This window comes from Otolemur garnettii, unplaced genomic scaffold (assembly GCF_000181295.1).
Source record: "Otolemur garnettii isolate 467f Iridium unplaced genomic scaffold, OtoGar3 scaffold00003, whole genome shotgun sequence".
Classification (NCBI taxonomy): domain Eukaryota; kingdom Metazoa; phylum Chordata; class Mammalia; order Primates; family Galagidae; genus Otolemur; species Otolemur garnettii.
Window position 1 is genome coordinate 17,761,439 of NW_003852398.1, and position 8,533 is coordinate 17,769,971.

Genomic DNA, 8,533 nt, shown 5'->3' on the forward strand with positions numbered 1-8,533 from the left:
AATTCTGGGTTGGTGCCTTCTTCCCCAATACATTGCATTTTGTTCTCCCCAGACAGCCTTGGAACATGGACCATCCTTGAGGTAGGAAGGTAGGGTTACAGGGTGAATGTGAATTCCTCTCCTATTTGACAGAGAGAACCAGGCAGGATCTCCACGGATATACATAGAGTACATAGGCTGAGCACCCAGTACGTACTCTAAGAGATCTCCAGATGGTACCATGCAAACTAAATACCCAGGGATCTTTTTAAAATTCAGTTCTTGCTGTAGTAATTCTGGGTAGAACCTGAGATTCTATATTTCTTACAAGCAGTGAGACTGCTGCTGCTGGAATCAGAGGTCTACACTTAGAGTAGTGAAGTTCTGGGCCATCTGCTTGGTATCGATTGTCTGTGGGTAGAGATAGCTGTGTCCATGAACTTGTCCCAGCTCTCTTTCTTCGTTCAATAAAAGACCATGAGGCCAGATTAAGAACAGAATGGATGTTGCCTGCGCATGCAGATTCTGGAGCAGTAAAGGGATAACTCTGTTAACAAATCCTGATTATAACTGTACAATTAAATGGACAAATTTTATTTTGCTGTTAACATTTTACCTCAAAGAATCTTTCCCTTGTATTTTGATACTAGGAGCAAAACCAAACGTCCTTCTTCATCACAGCCTTTCTCTCTCTCTCTTTGTTGTTTATCTCACTCGTTCTCTCTCTTACTCTTGAAATTATAAAAACAATTAATACACCCTGACCCTTGGAAATGCCTCCCAGCCCTTTAAACAAAATGCAGGTTTGGTGCCTGCCTGACGATTAGTTTTAGTTAATTGAAAATTATAGGATTGACCCAAGAGGAAAATTTTGTTTGCACTCCAATCACTTTTACAAATTAAGGAAAATTACCACAATTTTGTTTAGCTAAGGTTTCACACTGAGTTCAAGAAATTAGCTCAGCCATCCCAACAAAGTCAGCACTTTGTTAGCGAGCACTTGAAAAAATAATAGTCTATCTGGAGTTTTGTGGTGTATACAAACGAAGCATAGAGAAAGCTATGATGCTTTATAGAAGTAGGCCAAGTGTTTTTAATTAGGCTCATTGGTTCAGCGTAAGTTTTGAAGAACAATCAAACTAGCAGATTAGCTGTTTCTTTTAAAGCTAGGATTTCTTGCCATTCATTTTTCCCATGAGAACTTCTACATAGCATTACTTTTTTTTTTTTTTTTTTTACAAGCCTCATTATGGGCCTGCAGGAAAAGGACCAATTGCAACTTCTGATACTGTAACATTCCCCACCATCATTCCAGTGGATGGGAGTTTTTCACAATGTTCCTCACTGAACTTGGTGTTCTGGAACATATTACAAAACCACAGAGGCCAAATGTTTTCTCTGAGAAGTTTGGATTCTGGTTTTTTGGCCGAAAACATTTCGGCCTTGCTGGCTGCTTATTTACTCTGCTATTAAGAACAAGAAAAAGGAGAAGAAAAAGAAGAAAATGCTTGTGTGGTGGGAGGTACGAGAGGCAATCAGCCATGGTTTCCGCTTTGGTGACAACGTCCCTGCCCATTAATAGTTCCATTTTGTGGTCAGGTCTCATTTAGAAGAAATTATTTTTAATCAGCATTCAAAAAAATATCCCCTAGAGCCACCTGGCCATTAAAGTTTTTTCTTTCTTTTTTTTTTTTTAAATCATCCCCATTAAATTACTTAAGTTCTCAAAAGAAAATAGCTAAGGACCCATCATTACTTGGAGTTTTTTAACCATTTAAAAAAAAATTGCTGTCAATTTAAGAAATCACATCTTGGAAAATCTATCTTATATGGGAATTAAGATCAAAGACAAAGTGGCAGATTTGTAAGTCTAGAAAAGTAGTTATGTATGCACGTATGCACGTGTGTACCTGTGTGGGGAATTTCAGTATAAAAAAATGCTTCTGGTGATCGGGTCTCAAACTGACAAGACAATTTGGTCTTTTAAATATTCTAGGAGAGAGTCTAACCTCTCTCTGTATTGGAAAAATAAAATTTTGAAGAAATTGGCTCACAGACTTCCCCGCTGGTATAGTTAACTAGCTGTTAGCCGTTACCATGACATCATGCCATTTCTGACAAAAGGAGATCTCTGTTTATTGGTGACCCACATGGGCCTTTGATCACTCGTGTTCAGTGTCCTACCACCGGTGCTACTAGCCCCTGTGAGTTTTTTCAGTTTACCCTTGCTTGTTACCACATACGAGTAAGGGTATAGAGATGGCTCATAAAACTTCTCTGCTGCTCATATCCAAACAACCGCTCAGGTCATTGTAAATGTACAGCACCCACAGAAGTTCACACTTCATTTTTTTTTTTTTAACATCGATAGTATTTCAAGATGTGTGGCTTGGTTTTCTGGACCAGGTAAGCGAACCCTCTTGTTTCTTAGTGAACTTCCACTTAAGGAAACCATTCCTTAACCACAACAAAAAAAGGAATATCATCCAGCCAAAAAAATAACACCCTGAACTAAAACCCCATTGCCATTTTTAGAACATACAGGAGAGAGTTTGGGTGGGTAGATGTGGAAGTCTCTAAAAATCCTTAATTATTAAGCAAAAAAAAAAAAAAGAAGAAGAGAAGAAAGAAAGAAATCAACATAGGCACAGCATGGTCTAATCTGTGCAAGCAGGAAGACTTTGCAGGGAGAAAGGAAAGAATGTGACTAAGCACAGCTCTCCGTCCGTCCGTCAGCTGAGGAGATTCGAGACACAGGAGGAACCCGAAACTGCCTGCAGGTCATTCCCTTGCATTTGCCCAACCAGAGACACAGAGGAAAAACGAGTCCAGACTGGATTAGAACCAAAAAGCTCAATAATACTTCCCAGATCTTACTTTGCTGCGTCTAGTCACTCTTATATAAATGCAGGGCAAGGCTGACTTTAAATTTTCAATAAATGTTTTTTAAAAGAAGTAAATAAAATCCCTTTATAATCAGGGACTATCAGTCAGGATAGTTTATAGAGTCTGATGATCTTGCTTCTGGCCTTCAGTTCAATGGGAGTTAAGCCCCTCCTAGCGCCCTCTGACGTGTGTAGGGGGTCTCTTTAATACTTGTCTTGTTCTCCCAGCTTGTTTTTATGCAGTTGTTACAGCTCTAGGTGGCTTGGCTCTTTTAGAATCATGATCTTTCCTGCTTAGCCCTAAGTAACCTTAGGAGCTGATTCAAGACACTTAGGAACATCTAGCTGCTTTCTCTAAGTGCTTAGCATTGATTATTTTGATAAGAAGTGGCCAATTCCAAATGCAGGTTTTACTTTCATTCCAAATATTTCTCCCTAAGGGAGGCCTCTATGTCTGGGAAAAAAAATGACAGGAAGAATGGGCCACCAGGACCATGTTGACCAGCTTAGGTGTATACTGAGACTTATATACTTCCTGACTCCTCCCACCCTTGTTGAAAGCCCTGATGAATTATCACCTAACAACTGAGATATTTGGGTAGGTCACTTGTCAGTTCTTTCTACCACCTACTTCACCCAACTTCCTGTTCCTGTGGAAGAACCAACTCAAATCCCCTGTACCTTAGCCCAAGAATTAACTTTGAAATAAAAATTCTTCCTGGAAATACTTCCTGGTGGTACCTTGTGTCCCAATATCTTGCCAAGGCATTATGCATCGCATTGCATACAGGAGCGAATCTTTCGGCAAACCAAACTTGACAACTTTTGACATGACTTTGAAATTTCCTTTCTTTCTCCCCATCCCTTTTGCTTTTTCTGGCTTCCCCCTCTCTCCTCCCTCCCATTCTCCCTCCTCTTTCTCTTCTTTCCTCTTCCCCTCCTTTCCTTCCTCACTTCTAAGGAGACAATACAACATAGCAATTGAGTGCTTGGTTCAAACTGAAGGATAGATTGAACTCTAAGCTCTGCTACTTACTGAAGAGGTTATTCTTGGGACATCTATGATGGCTCAGAACTATAGTCACCTCATCTTTGCAAAAGAATAACAATACCTTGCTGGAGTTATTTTTAGAATAAGGGAAATACATGTAAAGCCCCCTAGCACGGGACCGGATACTAATAATTTTCATTAATAAATGGTGGCCATTGTTATTCATCCATTTGTTACTGAGTCACTATCATAGAATAGCTATTTTATGTGTGTTATCATTCCCATCATCTTCTTAGAGGTCTAATAAATAATGGCTTTTAGGATTTTTAATAGCACAACTATAGGCATCAGTACATTAAGGAACCAAGTGACACCAATCAGCCACACATAGAGCAAAATATTGATTAGCAAGAAAAAAATTTGAAAATGTAAATATAATAATTTGGTTCTAACAACTATTTTCTCAGGAATGGCTTCAAATGATAAATATTTTTATAATACAACCCCGATTCATAAATTTCTCCAGTGTTAATATTTTTTTAGGTACAACACATGCATCTTCTCTTGTTTTCACCCCAAACTTCAGCCCTTCTTTTGGAGGTCTTAGTAACATGGGGTATGGCCCATCAACCTTCTTCAAAGGTATTCAGTTTGTAATCAGCTTCTACGATAGGTTCAGGAGGTTTCAGGCCAGAATATTCTGTCTCTGTTTCTTGGCAATCTCCACAAAATGAAAGTTGCCACCTTGGGGCATGAACAAAGTCATCAGTTTTAGTGCAGAAGTGGAGAGTTGACGAGTTCACGCCTAATGAATCTCCTATCCTTTAGCCTTTTCTTATACTAATTTATTGCCACATTAAGCCTCCGAAAAGCCACTTTTCGTGTGATTACCCTGCACAGAAACTTTTCCCCTTTGCTCATAATCTGTAAGATGTAGCCCAGACCTGGCTCTCACCATGTGCTATGCTCAGGGCCCAGTGCTTTTTCCACTCCACTCAAACCAGCTTCCTCACTGTGCCTCAATTTACTGTTTTACAACTTTGGACATGGTGATTTCCATATAAAGTCCAGTCCAAACTCTATTTTCTTTCCGAAATGTTCTTTGGTAACTGTAGTATTCAGATAGAGCACTGGGCTAAGAGCAAAGAGGCCTGTGTTCTAGCTGTAGCTCTGCTACTCACTGTGAGATATAGGACAATTAGCTTATGTGCTCTGCAGTCCAGTTTCTCCATTGTAAAATGAGTCAGTTGGACCATGTGACTCTGATGCTCCCATGACTCATCTTGACTGACTGGAAGACACAGATGTCCTTGGATCTCTTCTGTCCCATGTGCTCAGACCACTCATTTATCATTTACTTATTTATGCTCTCTTGCTCTGTTCTTGGGTAGACAAATCACAAAAAGTCCACAAGTGTCATGAAGAAAGGGAAACCTCTTCTCAATCTTACACGATTTTAAGTGGAAGCAACTTGACTCAGTATTTTATTTACAATAGACATTCTCTGATAATTTTCTTTCCAGGTTTTAAAGTCTTAATTATTATGGGTACAGAATAGTTGTGTATCTTTACAGGGTACATGAAATATTTTGATACAGACATACAATGTGAATTAATTAAATCAGGGGAATTGGGGTATCCATCACTTCAGGCATTTAACATTTCTTTGTGTTAGGGATATTTTAGTTCCATTCGTTTAGTGATTTTAAAGGATACCCTAACTTCTTGTCGATTATAGTCACTTTGTTGTGCTATCAAATATTGTTCATTCTATCTAACTATCTTAGTATATTTTTGTACCTATTAACCATCCCCACTTTATTTTCACCTCCTCAATTCCCTTCCCAGGCTCTGGCAACTGTCATTCTACTCTCTGTCTCCATGAGATCAATTGTTTTTAATATTGAGCTCCCACAGAGGAGTGAGAATGTGTGAGATTTGTTTTTCTGTGCTTGGCTTATCTCACTTCCAATAATGTTATCCAGTTCCATCCATGTTGTTGCAAATGGCCGGATTTCATTCTTGATAATTGATTGACATATTGCTCAGGATCAGTAGGTCTTCATTGATTTCTTTGCTCTCGATGACACGGAATGTAAATAAGAGCTGTTAATTAAGAATCTGTCTTTTTTTTACTTGAAGTTTTCAAGTAGTTGGGGTTTCTGTTAAAGAAAAATGGGATTAGTTCATATATTATAAACACTCTTCGTTTTCTTATCAGTGAAATGGAGATATTTTAATAGTACCTTCATCTCAGGGGTAAGTGAGTCAATGTATGTAATGCAATCCTGATACTGCCCGGTTCAGAATGAGTGCTTCCCAAAAGTAAACGGAAAAAGGGAAAGGCAGACAGTGGGGTTTTTGTATCTTTTGAAAAAGCCAAAGAATTGGTCATTAAAGCACACTTTGATTGGTATTATATATGTACCCGCTTTCATCATAATTAAGGACATTTTTTTCTTTTCAGGCATTTAAGTAGGAATCGAAAGATCTGTGTTCTTTTCTGATTTTGCCACTTCCTTTTGTTACTTTGTTTATTCATCTCACAAATATTTGTGGATTGCCTGTTCTATTCTAAGCAATGTTCTAAACTAGTTCTAGGCAATATCCTTAAGCAGTAAAACCAGATACAATTCCTTTTTTCACTGATTTTTATAGACAAAGAGGGAACATAGATGTTCATTATAAGTTTATTATGTTAAACCTGCTGAGTGTCCAGAAAGATAGGAACAGGGTTTCAGATAAGCTTATAATAGAGGAATCTGGACTAATCAATTAGAAATATTTCTTTTTGGGAAAAGGTACACAAGCTTGGATTTGAAGGATGATGAAAAGTTAACCAAGCAAACCATGAATGGTAGGGGTGAGATGGAGTTGGGGAAAGAGAATGAGTGTTCCAGCAGAGGGAGGATATGAAAAGGCCCTGAGTGGGAGAAATGTGGTATCTTGGAAGGTGGTAAGAATTGCAGTGAGGCTCAACAGCCAAGAGCAAAGAGGAGAATGGTGAGAGAGATGGCTGGAGAAGTGGGTAGGGCCAGTGTGTTCAGAACCTTATAAGCCATGGAGAGGACTTTGGCTGATATATTAAGAACAATGGGCAGTCTTGACAGTGTTGGAAATAACAGGTGGAAACAACCAGACTCATTTGGGGAAAAAAAGAATTCTGGTTGGAAGAAGCATAGGATGGATGTTGGAAGACCTGTTATAAAGTCATTGCAATAGTATGAGAAGAGATTGGTAACTTTGATTTGGGTGGTAATGAGTCGGTGGCATGGAGCGAGAGGAAGAACTTTGAGATGGGTTGGATGTAGGGCTGAGAGCAACAGAGGGCTAAGGCTACCAGATTTCTGGCTTCCTCAACTTAAGGGCTTGATGGGCCCATCACTCGTTTGTGTATCCCAAGGGTCTTGTGACTATCAATGAAAGAATGGGCATGAACATATTTTACACATATGTTAATTGCTATAAAGATAGGCCTAAGCAAACTCAGAAAGAAATGGGAAAAGGAAGGCAAGAATGTGTTTTCTTTTTTATTAGTTTGTTTTCACTCAGAATTCAGCCGAAAAAGCACTGTGTAATGAACACTTGACTAGCAAGCAGTTCTGCCTTAGCGATGTCCTAATTGGAATAGACCCAACAAGAAAGAAAAATTCACAGGCTGCTCCTGTCCACATGTCTTGAATATTATTCCAAATGAGCCATTTACACACAAAGAAAAGAATTCAAAGCAGAGGGAATGTTTCTTCTTTTCCTTTTGTGATACAAAGGGTAAATCTCAAGCCTATTCTCCTCCACTGAAGAAAGGTTTTTTTCCTGCACGAAATGTGATTTTTTCCTAATCTGATGTGTGTTGATGTGATCAGTGATTGTGAATCTGCTGGCATTTATACAGTTCAACACTAGTGGGGCCATAACAGGGATGACAACAACAACAACAAAAGTCACTAAAAGTAACCATTGTACTTCTGTGACATCTAAAAAATGAAAGCCATTTCTGCGAAGAATAAAGCCGGTCTGAAGGAAGCATATTATTTTGCATATTTTATGTGTATACTTTCCAAGAAATATGACCTTTATTTCCTATTTGGAGTGGAGTGTAATCAGGACTTGAGTAGCTAGTGTAACAGGATCATTAAAAGGGATATTTTCACTGACATTAGAGGTCTAAATGGCCACGAGGCCTTATATACAACCTTGGCTTTTTCCTGTCTACCCCGGAGTTAATAAGTGATAAGGCCAGGAGAGAGATAAATCACTGAAATCCCTGTCCAAAGAAAACATATTGACTACAGCCAAGCAAATAACAGACCATAACCAACGGTCCCATTCATCATTCATGTAATAGGGATATAAAGTATTTCCTACCAATGAAACTGTATAGAAGGAAAAGGCAGATAAGCTTGCCCAATCTAAGGCATGAGATTTGGTTATTAAGGAACATGAACTATTTGTCACATGGCTTTAATCTTTAAGATGTGTTGCCATTTCTAAACAATAAATTTCTGGTAAGGGATTAGAAAGCTATTAACAATAAAGGTAAGAACGGAGCTTTCTATGTATTCTTGCCAATGTAATGCAATACTGTAAAATCTTGAACCTCTAATCTTTTTAAGTACGATATAACATGATTTGGTTTTCAAAGCCAATAAACTATTTGGAGGTATTCAAGGGTTTTCTT

General features: G+C 38.5%; 1 protein-coding gene across 10 annotated transcripts in view; it reads left to right on the forward strand.

Annotated features, from left to right (window-relative positions):
- The window catches only part of EBF1 (early B cell factor 1), a 398,643-nt gene that overhangs the window by 317,617 nt on the left and 72,493 nt on the right, over positions 1-8,533 (forward strand). The gene's annotated exons all lie outside the window — the stretch shown is intronic.